This window comes from Chelonia mydas, chromosome 8 (assembly GCF_015237465.2).
Source record: "Chelonia mydas isolate rCheMyd1 chromosome 8, rCheMyd1.pri.v2, whole genome shotgun sequence".
In the NCBI taxonomy this organism is placed as follows: domain Eukaryota; kingdom Metazoa; phylum Chordata; order Testudines; family Cheloniidae; genus Chelonia; species Chelonia mydas.
This window is the reverse complement of record NC_057854.1, coordinates 16,461,810-16,475,879: the sequence shown is the minus strand read 5'-3', so window position 1 is coordinate 16,475,879 and position 14,070 is coordinate 16,461,810. Positions and strand designations below refer to the sequence as shown.

The window sequence follows — 14,070 nt, the reverse complement described above, 5'->3', positions numbered from 1 at the left end:
CAAGAGAAGAGTAATTATTTGGTAATATTTTTTCTCTTTATTAATCCAGCTCTACAGATGGTCCAGTACTATTTGTCAAATTAATCATCAGGGCTACTTTTAATATTCACTAATTCTTCTCAGTTTTCCTCTAGCAACAGTTAGCAGGAAAGAGACCAGGAGAGTGGAGAGACTTGGCTTTCAGGCTTCAAGAAAGCTATTCTACTAAAAAAAAAAAAGCGACAGTGCCAAAATTATGACATCGCTTGGGACCAACAACATTCCATTGCTCTGAATTAAAAAAAAAAACAAAACAAAACTACAAACATCTGTAAATACTTTAAGGTGCAAGGTTAAAATCACATTCAGATCTCATCAGTCACATGTGACCCAGCACAAGTGATGGCTAAGATCCCACTAATCCACTTGTAAAACTCAGACATTACTGTTAAACCAATTGTTACTGTAGGTCTTGTTTTATAGACCTCAGCAGTACCAATGCACTTTTGCTGAGCTTATTTATGGAACTTGAAATTTATCTATACACCCATAGCTAAGCAGGAGTGAATGTTGCCTCGTGTTTACAAGAGGGAACTGGAATGTTACCACCCCCAAGCATTTTAAAAGTGGAAGAAAAAAAGAGGAGATGCCCAAGGAAACGTTTAAGGTAGCCAAAGGGGTAACGCGATCATATTAAGTAAAGAAAAACGGAGTCTGGTATCTAGAAAATTCTTGCTAACAGGGAGATCATTTAAATTATGGAACTATTCCAGTGGAAGGAAGGCCCAGTTCTTTAGAACTAGACTAGATATACCCTCTGGGAATAGAACAGAGGAAATAACATTTAATAGCTAGACACCGATTAGATTTCCTCATATGTCTTTTCCCCAACACTCCTGAGAATAATTCACATTCTGTCAATGATGGATCAGTCACAACAGACTGGTACTCTGTCACCATCATCTCAGAAGGGAAGGGACAGGGTGTGTACACATACACACACACACTTATTGGGTAATCCAAAACAAAACTAAATCTTTTCCATTCTCTGCCATCCATAATTCTACTTGATATATGAATAAACTTTATAAACACGCAGCTTGTAAATATTATATGAAATGTGCACACAGACTGATCTGGCTCTCACGATGCATATGGAGCTTCATAGCCCTACATAGAACGTGTCCCTTTAGTCTGAGTTAGCTCCAAGAGGTTCCAATGTCAAGGAGGTGGCCATACAAGGAAAAATAGCAATTAAAAATAAATACTGAGACATGGGCCAGTGTTGCAAACTCTCTCAAATTCATTTAAGTGTCATATTTGTTGTTTTTCCTAAAACTCCAGTTCCTGACTTACGTTAATCAAATGAAAAGTGGGTTTCTAGCTGTCATGATTGTAGAGGAAAGCTTGAAAATGTGAACTCGAAATGCTCAGAACACAGAAAGAAAGAAAAACCACCTCAACATTTTTATCTTTTACAATTTCATGATTTCTAAGCCTCTCATGACATTTTTAGAGGCCTGGCATGATTTTTGGGTGCTCGAGGTTGGCCATACGTCATATACCCAGCCGAGTAGGTTACATCTGGATTTGCACTCATGGTCAACTAAGGTAAATGATAACAGCTTCGCAGATGTTTTTTGCACATAGTTTAGCTAGGATGGCAATGGTCTATTCTCCATTTTTGCGTCCTGGTTTGTTTCTTTTGCAGCAGTTTGCAATGTGTTCCATGACGAAGTGCTTCTTCAGAGTGTCATGGTAGGGTGCCAGTGGTCTAAATGAAAGGGAAGAGATCTCCATGAAACCAGGGCTCCTCTCAATGCCTGTGTTGTTGGGTAGGCCCTTCCTACTGTTTTATTTGGGCCTTATGCCATAATCTTTACACAGACAAAACTCCTACTGATTTTACCAGTGCTATGGCTGAGGGATCAGGTCTCTTCTAAAATCGTGTTTGCACATAATGATGGGTTTGAAAATCACAAAATTCCCAATCTGATTATAGCTGTTGTGAGTAAAGTGTGTGCACAGAAACAGAGAACCAATTTTCATGTGCTTAAACTTGTTCATTTTGCCATGGCTGGATAAACCTCCTGCTGGTGCTGACTGCAGGACTGGGGTTTCAACTAACCGAAGCAAACAGAAGCCACATTTGTGGGTTTTTTTTGGTTTGTTTTTTTGTTTTAAAAAGACACAATCAAGAAGCGGCACACTGATTCCTGGGCCCAAAAATATTTATTATACATTTTGAAAAAAACAAAATTAATAAGCTCTAAAAAAGGCACATGTAAAATGATATTTACAAAATTTAACAGACTAGCAAATACAAGACAAACATATGAAGCACACTATTCTTCCCTTCCATGCCTATATATAGCGGATGTATATTTACTGTGTTGTGCAGTCAACTGCATGACCTAGCTCTACAAAAATGCTAGATTCCGCCAACAGAGTTATTTACTAGTTCAAGAAGTGCCCTTCGTTTTGAATTACTGTCAGAAGACCAGTATCGACAGCACTAGAATGAAAGCGTGAATGGATGGGTTACCGGAGGTAAAGTAAAAAGAGATAAATGCTTTTCATTATAAATCAAGCTTGGGCCCCCATCCTTGTACCACGTTTTTGTGGCTGCACTGGCCCAGTAAATATAAACTTCAAGTATGTTTCAAATACTCCAGTACAAGGCTTGTAGCTCTTGGGTAAATTAGCTGGAAGGAAGGATTACACAGCCTTCTGGTGCTATATTTGCTGGTGCTATATCATAACACTGGCTCACATCCACGACACATCCTGCATCAGGTATGCTGGATATGTGAACAAAATTAGACTAAGGGATTGCATGCTTGCCCAAGAACTATTCTTATTCTGGATAGAAATATCAACACACACATTAGAAAACGATGATCGTCCATGCTGTGAAACACAGATCCATAGCCACGCTAATTGATGTTGTTCGTGACACAGATTTGAGAAGCCTTTTTTATTTTGCCAGTTAGCTTCAATTTTTAAAATATGACAGGAAGCTCAAACGCTGTGTTGTCTGATCCCATCTGGAACTTATCTTCATTTACATAAGACTATACCAGATTTAAATTAAATCCCAACTTTCAAAAAATATATAGAGATATGTGTAAAGCTAAACTCATCCTTTGGTTAATACAAATCTTTATTTCAAATTGTATTTTAATATTTCTCATGAGCCTGCACAGGACACAGCCAGCCAAGAGTATAAATGAAGATTTATGAAGTTCACGTGTGGAGAGGGACATGAAGAGGGGAAGAACTGCAAGCCCTGGGTGCCACTTAAATGCCCTCCTCACCCAGCCTTTGGAGGAAACATCATTACAATCTTTAAGCACAAGTGGGAACCCAGAGGAACTCCAGATGATGACATACATAGTCACAACTTCTATTAGCCCCGCCTCCTGATTTAACAGTAGTACCCACTGGTTTAAAAAAACAAACAAACTCAAACCATCAAATGTGATACCACAGCAAGAAGTGATTACTATTGGACAATATCAAACACTAACAGAGAAGGATTATTTTATAACATTAATACACTTCTGTCCCACAAACTTTTTCTGGAGCTTGTGGTGTTTTCACTCAACCTGTCCAGCTTCTACCAAGAAGGTCCAACCCAAGCGAAACATCTGATCTCTAGGAATACAAACTAACTGGCTTGCAGTCATCAACTGCATGTTTTTTCCCTGTGTGTCCCCTTCATGAATTTTTGAATCTGACAAGATATACAGGTATTATATAACAACAGTATGAGCATAGTTTTTGGTGGTACAACAGAATGATTTCCCCCCCCGCCCACCACCCCGTTTTGAGTCTTTGGCCTGCTGTCAATGTGCAGAATGCCAGTAGAATTTAATCATAAAAGAAAACTAGCATTAAAATAGGGCAGAGCAAGTGGGAAAAGAAAGTCTGTGCATTTAAAACTCATGTGGCATAGAGCCCGTGACAAAGAAATGGACATTTTTGGCTTTGATCTAATATATTTTCCAGTTTAGTTTCTACGGGTATGTCTACACTGCAATAAAAAACTTGCGGCTGGCCTGCGTCAGCTAATTTGGGCTTGCGGGGCTCTGGCTAAAGGGCTTAACTGCAGAGCAGGCATTCAGGCTTGGGCTGTGGCCTGGGCTCTAGGACTCTGCGAGGTGGGAGCGTCTCAGAGCTAGGGCTGCAGCACGAGCATTTACACTGCAATTAAACAGCCGCTTACCCCAAATCCCCTGAGCCCAAGTCAGCTGGCATGGGCCAGCGAGGGGTGTCTAACTGCAGTGTAGACATACCCCAAATCATAGAACCTAGTTTATTGTGTCTTTTTTCTTGGCACCCCTCTCGGATGGTTGTTGGAGAGAGCTCATCAGGATATCTGATCATCTTTGCAATTTGCAAATATTTAGTTTTGAACAACAGAGTCTAGGGCAACATTCTCAGCTAATGTGATAGAAAGGAGGAGGGACTGTGATGAACAAAGTTACCAGCAAGAAGCAATTTCAGTGCAAAGGCCTGGACAGTAGGGTTGTGTCCAAGCTACATGGTATTATTTCTTTGTAATATCGTAATGCCTAGGTGCCCCAGTCACGGCCCAGGATCCCAGCTCATGTTAAGAACTTCCTAAAGTCTAGGGCGTATAGACTCACAATTTTGGATCAGGCCCATCTCTAACAGAGAGCAAACCTTTGCTAAAATAAAGTTGTTTCCGCTTTGTGTGAAGCAAGCAAACATAGGTCATGCGCAAATGCCTACATACTACAAAGAGAAACATACTGAGATTCATGTACCCAACACTGGCTAATTCTGGGAAGAAATGGTCACCCACAAAGTATCACTGATGAGACCAAACTAGTAACAGAGAATGCAACCGAATTCTGATCCTCTGAAATGCTTGTGAGGCTTGAGGTAAATGGACATAACTGAGGTGGCTAGAACCTGGTACTTCACTGGGGACTTGATCCTGCCATAGGCTGAGCACTCTAGCCTGATCCAGCAAAGCCGATAAGCACATGCTTAACTTTAAGCACATGAGCAGATCCATTGAAATTGTGTATTTGATTTGCAATAAGCTTAAACCCCTGGCATCCCCTTCACATTGATGATAAATGAAAATATATCACTGCACTGGCTTTTACTCTTTGAAACAGGTTGGATCCAGCCCACACACCAGCTGATTCCACTTATCTGCATTCTACCCTGAATCTCTTATCTTTCCTCTGGATCTAAGAGACAATTTAATTGGAGGGGATGTGGAGATCAGTGTGGCTGCTCCGATCGGAAACGCCAATCACAGGAAAGCTATTTTATGGAAAACCAGTGGACCTTAAGCAGAGAACAAATGTCCATCCTTTGCCTTTTCCTAGGAAGGGAAATATAATTAGAGCTCAGCAGCAGAGTCACAGGATGGGATTTTTTTCCCTATAGTGCGTCAGTGAGTTTTAGAGCACAGGGGCTATTTTCAAGCCACTTTTGTCTGTGGTTTAGAAGCGAGCATAAGCTTCATTAGTTGAAGGGAGGATTTATAATAGGTAATCACTAGGTCCTATTTTCTGAGCAATCAAACAGTTGTGCTAAATTACAAGCTGCTTGCTCCCTCTTGGCTTTCAAATAATCAGTTCATAGCCCATGGAGTAAAATAAAAAGGATGATTTTTTTTTAAAGGGGGGTTTCTATTCCTTAAATGATGAAATAAGATTCTAATTGGCACAAACCTACAAGCTATAATTGCTCTGAGTTTTTTGGTTCAGTACAGTAATTCAAGTGCCATGCACTTTCTAATCATAACTTGGCCCTTTAGGAATGGGTTTTCTTTTTGCATCTGAGAATGTGACTTTCCCCACTTTTGCAGCAAGCAGTTGGTTTAAATCGATACTCCATTGAACTGGGTGAGATTCAGCTCTACCGTGAGGGGAAATTGCCCAGAAATTTTTTTTAAAAAAGAGTGAGATTTCCTATCAGGACAGTGGTTCTGGACTGCATTACTGCACCCTGTACACACAGCGTCTCGACATCTTCAAACAGCAGAAAAAAACAGTGATCATTAATTATCCTCCTGTTGCCACCTGGTGCACTGAGGTTCTTCCAACTGTGCCTCATTTTCCTTATTTCTCCTTTATTTTCAGTTATCAAGCAGCATTTAAAGAGAGGCAGGCTAGCCGCTCAGACATGGGAACGGTTAATTTATTATCCTTGGAGCCCCACTCCCTCTGGCTGGTTGAATCTCTCTAAATCCTTGCCCTGCTCTGCAGAGAATCTGAGTGACTCCACAGCAGAGGATACATCATCTCCAGACTATTCCTATGTACTGTATAGTTCTTGGCGGTGCTGAGCTCTCCTTCTCTTCGAAAGAAATGAAAAAACAAAAGCCCACTCCATTTGCCGTAGGTCAAAAATCAATGAAACTAAACCGGACACATCTGCAATCCAAACCCAATGTGCTGACCAGGCTTTGCAAGTTGTTATTCTACAGTGACAAGTGAACCACAACTCTACTCCTGCCTGAAGGGACCCTCTTCCCACACTGCAGTGTGAACCCCTTGGCACAGTGATTTACAGAGAGATCACATTCCAACAAAGTGACTCCACGGCACCGTCCAATTAACACAGCGATAATACATGGATTACGCAAATCCGCATAATCTGAGCCTCCACGCTTGTCTAGGGGAAAAAAACAGATGGCTCGGGCATTGCTGTTCTCATCGTTTAACGCTGCACCCTTCAGGACCTGATCAATAAAGGATTTGAGGGATTCAGCTGGTCTGGAAAGGTCACAGCCTTAGGTTGCTTGGTGGTGGTTGGGGGATGGGGTTTATTTTGTTTTTGTCTGAGTAATTAACAGTGCAAATCAAATCAGACTGCCGTGCTGGCACAAGTGCAGCAGGGGTTGCATTACTCTGATTTTATAAAGTCCCTCCCAGTAAGACCCATATTCCCTTTATCAGACTTGTGTAAATATGACTAGGAACAGGTACGATAACAACAGTCCTAGTAGTGACTGTGGGTCCTAATAGGCGACTGAAATAACACAACTCATGCTTCCAAGGCCATCTGTGTGAAGAACATTAACAGCACCAGCTGTCCAACTATTTCTAACACTGGTCTCCCCTCCTCCTACCCCCATTGTGACTTTTCCCTTCAGAAATGGTAAGATTTCAGTTCAGATGTCCTACAATTTATAATTCCTGTCCCAAGGAGATTAAAGATTCAGGTGTTTGGCTATGTGTTTCTCTCTCTATGTGTGAACACATTACTCTGTGTGTGATGTGCCGTGTGTGCACAACTGTACTCCTCCACTACAAATATTTACATAATTTACTGCATTTTTAAAACATTTGGCAAGTGATTTTGAAGAAAAAAAGGGGGGGGGGGAGAGAATCTTCATAAAGTTGGACAAACCAAATACGTACCATGTCGAGAGCATGTTGCCAAACACTGTGACTCATTAGAAATGACCTGACAAATTCCCATGCAGGCGTCCTGAGATGGGACAATAAATTATTCAGCCCCAGTACTGTACATGCAGCATTCTCCATACAGCATCACCTAGCATGTCATATAGAAGTGGAGTGGTAAAGGGCTCAAGTTTGCAAAGTTGGGTGCATCTCCCCAGGTGGTCTGATTTTTCAGAGATTGAGCCCCCACAACTTCCACTTAAGTCAATGCAGTTGAAAATCAGGCCATTTATTTTCAAACCCAAATATAAGTTTAGGTGACTAATGTTAGACACTCAGGTTTGGAAAAGTTGGCCATTAGCTGCAAACAGCTATTAAAAACCTCCAAAGAATAAAACATCAGCATCTTATACCTTGATTCTCTCTGGAACAGGTAGCAAAAATGGTTCAGCCCTGTCTACGCTAGCAGGCGAAACACATTTAACTCATTATGAGCAAACCATATTTGCCACTTGTTGTCAACAGGTCAGGTGCAGACAACACACAAAGCTGTAATTGTGTTAGCAGTGGTTGACTAAAAAGCAATGAAGTTGTAGGTCACTTGGTAACTTGCTCCCTCTTCCTGGTCTTAATTACATTTTTGGCCATGTTAAGAAACCATTTTACAAAAGACTTTGTAACCTGGTGCCCTGATTGTGAAGTTTAAAAAGTTCAGTTAACACCCTCTTATTTTGCATTTTCACATTCTCTTTTTCATTTCCACTTCCATCTCATGCCAGGAGCAGAAGTGGAAATATTAGACTGCGGCAAAGTCAACGTCTATGTCATGTCCTGACGGGACGCAGTGAGTACTAGAAGTCTCATGACAATGTCTCTTCTTGTGAGATTCCACCTCCACAACATTCACATAATGTTTGGGAGCTTATTTGAACTGAATTATTTGATATTTATCCTTCTCTAACTATCCAGCTGCAGTTTGCACTGCAGCGTTGATAGCATCTCTCCCCTAGCTGGTTCCCAAGCAGAGAAAACATCAACAGTTAGCATTAGTGTCACAGTGTTGTACTTGTGTGCTGAGAAGAGGTTGTGAAATGAGAATGCATGAGCATCACAATGCTGAGCAAACTTCTTGTCTGTGGAAAAAAGATCAAGCAGCTAGTTGCTCTTGGGTAAAGAACACTTCCTTGTCCTAAGCAGAAACACAGGTTAGTCTCCATATGTCTGTCTTCTAGTTGCATTCACTGCCTTTCAGCTGTGCACAATGAATTAAAGTTGTCCCGGTCAGAGAATTCTTCTGTACTGTACATTTTATAATCAAAGTGCAATTCCAGCTGAGAATGATTTACTGTGCATGATCACACGAAAGGCCTTGGAATTGGGAGTCTTGTATTACTTCAATCACCAACCACAATTACATCCACATCCTGTGATAAGGAACAGAAACCGGGATTGATTCCTTGATTCCTGGGGCTTAATTCTTCCTGATCTAGGATTGATACAGGGTAGCACATACCATCTACTGGGAGAAATGAGTGGTTAGCAGTAACACCTCTTGACTAAGGAGTGGAAAGGAAATCCCATCAAGTTTTCCCTGAACACAGAGAAATGGGTCTTGAGGGATTTAAACACATGGAGATGGAAGGCTCTTGAAGACTGAAAAGCATAAAAAATCCCCATCAGGGGAAAGATAGGGTGGGGCTACAGGGTCACTTTTCTCAGAGAACTTTGGTACAGGGCAGTTGAGCCTTTATGCCTCCCCATCATGGCTTCATTTCTGCAGTTAGTCAGATTGTCAACAGCCTTTCAAACTGGAGGTTGTACTGGGCTACTTGGGGTTTACAGAGCCCTGTACCTCTGATTGGCTGTCCATGACTCTCAGACTCCAGGGTCTGCTTTGGAGGGGCTCAGAGTCTGCTTTGGAGTCAATAGCGCCAAATAAAAGTTGGGAGCAAGTGACATCCATCACAAACCCTCTGCATTTTCCCATGGCAAGAGGAGCACAATCAGTTTCCAGATTTCCAAGCAAAGGAATTTTAACAGCTGCCGTATGGCACTGGTATCCTAATGGGAACTTTTCCTAGAGATCTTCACATGAACAGAGAATCAGTCACTGTCCTACAATATAATAAGAGGCAAAGCTTGAGTGGAGTTGCTGAATCGCTGCAACACAGGGATGAGCTGGGGAAGAGAGGATAGTAGATAGATGGTAAAGTACGGTAATACCTTAGAGCACAATAAAGTATTGGAAATGTAAACTGGACTTCTTTAGACACTCCAATTAGCTGCATTTTATTTCTTTTAACCTTCTGTGTCATTCTTTTTATTTCTCAGCATTTTCTTCTTGCTTGAGTAAAACAATTATAAAGTCTTCATTTTTAATTGATCCCTTGTGGCAAAGTCCTATAGATTTTAATAGAGAATTAATGGAGAATGATAACCTTTAAGCCGACCAACAGAAGTCTATTGAAGGGATCTCGTTCTCTATTAAACAGTATAGGTTGTAAAAGTAATTTCTATGAAACCCTTTTGGTTTCATCCTTACTAAATTCTACAAGACTTTTAGTGTGGGAGGTGAAGTTCTGGGAAGAAAACTGCCAGAGCGTAAGCCCGGACCGACCCTGATCACATAAAAACTAAGGTTTTTAGAAGTGACAATCTAACACAGTGACTGTAAAGCAGGCACTGTGTCTGATACAAGTACAGTAGCTACTACTTAAGCCTGCTCTTGGCTTGAGATAGAGCTTTGAATGCTGTCACCTGTAATCTCCCTATTAAACATGAGGTTGCCATCGGCTGCACTGCAGAACGCAATGGGACAGTTTTGGCTTGCAGGCAACCTGTGACCTAGAAAGAAAGGACAAAAAAAGATCGTAGAAAAGGAAATCTTACCATACCTATGCTACTAGGTTTGTGTGGGTGGGGAGCATGCTGAGAAAACAGTAAATTAAGGATCACTGCAGAAGCACACTGGAGTACGTGTTTGATATGATTGGCTATCACACAACAACTGCAATGTTTGTGGTCAGCTTAACACAGAGATGTTCACGCCCTGATGTGACTGTCACCACTAATGTCTTCTGAATTTAAAATCTGACCATCCCAGAGTGGTGACAGGTGACAGCGTGGTGGGTACTGATTAGTGTAACTGTGCAGCACACAACAGAGCTGGCTACCTTTGAAAAGACAGCATCTTTTACATAATAGCTTCTTTTCTGGCAAAAATGAAAAAGGTTGTTTCAAGTGCAAGCTTCTAGTCCATCCTCTCCCCATGAAAGGAGCTTAGCAGCCTCCAAGCAGAACAGATATTTAATTCAAAATCATATTGCCACTTTACATGGCTTGTCACCCAAACCTACCAAAGAATGGAACATAATGAGCTTGCTAACGGGGATTACTCTAGAGCCACACACTGAGTGAATCTTTCAGAACTTCTGTACCAGGTTGTAAAGGTTAAAATAAAAGTTACACCCCAAGAACATACAGTTTTACAATTACTGCATCCTACAATACTAAAAAACTGAATCTGATGTTTAAATCAGCAATTTTTATGGGATATTTTCCATGAAGGTGCCATTTATAAGGACTTTATTAATATTTATTACTTTATACAGCACTTACTATAGGCTTGAAAATAATCTTCATTCATGTATTTAACATGCACCCACATTGATTTTAACACTCTCCATATCTCATTAAATGCTTTTAAACAGCTTTGCATAAGATCTGTTAAACACTGATAACTACAACATTATGGGGCATTCTTCTTAAGGTATTAAAGAATGTAGCTGTATATTGTAAATAGTTGGAATAAATATTAATAAAGTGTTTCAAAATGGCATTTTTATACTGAGCATTTTAGTTTCTCTTGATATCTCCCTCCCCCCTTTAATGGCTCAGCTACAGTAAGCTAGTGAAGGAAAACTGCTGTGATTAGTTATAATGGCTTACAAGGCTATTTAGGCCTTAAAACTCAGGCAAAGCTCCCACTGAGGAGGGAATATTATGTCTGACTAAAAAGAGTTGAATAGGAATCTCTGATACCTAAATATTTAGGCACAGATTCTGAAACCCTTACTCAGATTGAGTAGTGCCTTCCTCCAAAAATAGGACCAATAACTTTAATTGAGCTTTACACAGCTTGAGGCCTTACCGAATCTGGGCCTTACAGGAGTTAGGGATTAACTCTCTTACAGCCTGATCCAAAGCCCATTGAAATCAATGAAAAGACACCAACTGACTTTTATAGATCCAAAGACCAGGCCTCTAGCCTTACCTGTTTAGTTTAAACCAAGGTGATTTGAAGGTCTTCATTCCCAGGACTCTATTAAATACTTTATTTGTGCTATATTAGATGCTAAAGGTGAAATCCTGGCTGCAACTGACTTCAAAGGGGGCAAGATTTCACCCTAACACTTGTTACTGATGTTTTGTTTCAACAGATATTATGGCAATATGTATTTTTTGCCAAAATGCTAACACAAGTTTAAAATTAATAAATAAAGGATAGAATACATATAGCAGCAACTTTGAAAGTCGCTGCTTTCTGATTCTTTTGAATAACAGCTTTAACGTCTTTGTCATAGTAGTGCGGGTTAAATATCATTCCCCCCTCCCCTTTTTTAATTTAAAATTTTGAAATTTGACAAAAACAATCCAGCTTTATAGTTGCCCCAAAAGGGGGAGAAATTCACAACATTTTCAGAAAAAAAAATTCTGATTTTTTTAACCTTTAAATTTAACAAAGGCAACTTCCAACTTGATGCTTTAATTAACCTTAAGACATTTTGTAAAAACTTCAGCAATGTACTTTTGTTTGCAATGAAGGACAGGGTAACATTATTAGGAGCCTGGGACTTGGGCTCCTAAGTGCCCAAGTTACTTTTGAAAATAAGGCGTAGCCTACACTAAAGAGGTTTGCAGATAAAGCTACACAGATGAAACACTCCTAGTACACATGCAGCTTATATCAGTGTTTTTATTGATACAGCTTATACCAGTCCTGCAAGTGAAATAAGCTATACCGGCAAAAGCACTTTTATACTGGTATAACTGCGTCTGCATTGAGGCGTTTGCTGGCATAGCTATGTTGCAAAATTTACACCCCTAACAGACATCAATATGCAGGGAAAAGACTTTGGTGTGGACCTGGCTTTCTCACTGAAAGGCACTAGGTGCCCAAGTAAAAAGAGAACTGAGGCTATGTCTACACTTGCAGAGTTTTTTCGCTGACAGTTTTGTCAGTGATAGAAAAGCGCTAAAAGCAAAGTGCCGGTTTGTGTTCACATTGTTTTCCACAGGCGTCAGAGCGTGTTTCTATATGCAGCACTTGCATTGCAGATGAGAAAAGCGCACTGTGGTAGCTATCCCACTATGCACTGCTCCGGGACTCAAAGCAAATCGTGTGTGTGTGTGTGTGTGTGTGTGTGTGTGTGTGTTCCCGCTCTACATTGTGGCAATTAGACAGGTAAAAGCAATCGAGAGTCTTCACTGGCACATCAGCGCAAAAGCATTAGCACAAAAAGACTCTCGTTGGGGTGGTTTTATTTTTGCGCTGAAACTCAGCAGTTTCAGCGCAAAATCTGGATTTCCAGTGAAGACACTAGCGTGGTTTTTGCACAAAAACCTGACTTTTTGCACTAAAACTCACAAGCGTAGAATAGCCTTAGGCTACTACGTCACTTAAATGGTTTTGAAAATGTTACGTATAACAAATTATGCTTTATATTGCGGTGCAGTTTTCCTTTAAAAGCTAAAACAAAAAAAGGTTCCAGATATGAACCTCATTCTTGAACTGGTTCTGTGTGGGCAAACCCCTTCACCTGTACAGAGCCCCACTGATTCCAAGGGGCGTCAGATGGATGCAGGGACAGATATGATTGTAGGACTGGGGTCATGATATGGAAACCACAGATACACGCAAACAATCATATCAGGCCAACAAGTTAGGCTTCCTCTCCTTTCCATTGGGACCTCTGCAAACATATCAACATAGGCAATGCACCTATGAAATTAACATGACAATCCTGATTGATATTATAGGCATTCTGTAGGGGGTGAAGAAGATTTCATCTAAATAGCACAGATATCAATGATCACTTTGATACTACCCGTATCAAGCAGTAAAAAGCCAATGGGTCTGTTTGGTAGCTGTTGAATCCATTTGAGCAAGGAGGAGTATATTTTTTAAAATGATTGCCAAAGGTTCCAACTGCATGACTCCCATTCACTTAAATGAGGCTTCTGGGCAGGGTCATTAAAAAGAACTGATTACAAGAGCTACGCACACAGAACCAGCTTACTTTTTAAAGTAACTCATCATGGAAACAAATTACTTTCAGACAGGTTGTCTTGAGAAGCAAATGGGTTCCTTTTTGTGTTTTAAAGCTTTCAAATTTTTTCAGTTGAATTTAATGTTGGTGAAATATGCCAGCCTAGCTAATGCTGTTGGGCAGAGACCAAAGAAGCAGAAGCCCCATCTCTTCAGGTGAGGGAGGGGCCACAGAACCCAGACATCATCTGCGTAGAGGGGACAAAATTGAACAAACATGCCTGACAGTCATGGAGGATGAAACACTCTGTCTACCCACAGAACAGGTTCAGCATAGATAACAGTAGTGTACGTTATACCATCCTGCTTGCAGTGGGGAGTGTCCTTCACCTCTGACAGGTTTCAGAGTAACAGCCGTGTTAGTCT

At 40.7% G+C, this 14,070-nt stretch overlaps 1 protein-coding gene across 4 annotated transcripts in view; it reads right to left on the bottom strand.

Moving 5' to 3' along the window:
• Positions 1–2,192: 2,192 nt before the first annotated feature.
• Positions 2,193–14,070, bottom strand: part of ARHGAP26 (Rho GTPase activating protein 26) — a 316,385-nt gene continuing 304,507 nt past the window's right edge. For all 4 annotated transcript variants that reach the window (XR_006292681.1, XR_006292680.1, XR_006292679.1 and 1 more), the window contains one exon: positions 2,193–14,034. The gene's annotated coding sequence lies outside the window, so the exon portion shown is untranslated. The remainder of the gene's footprint in view (positions 14,035–14,070) is intronic.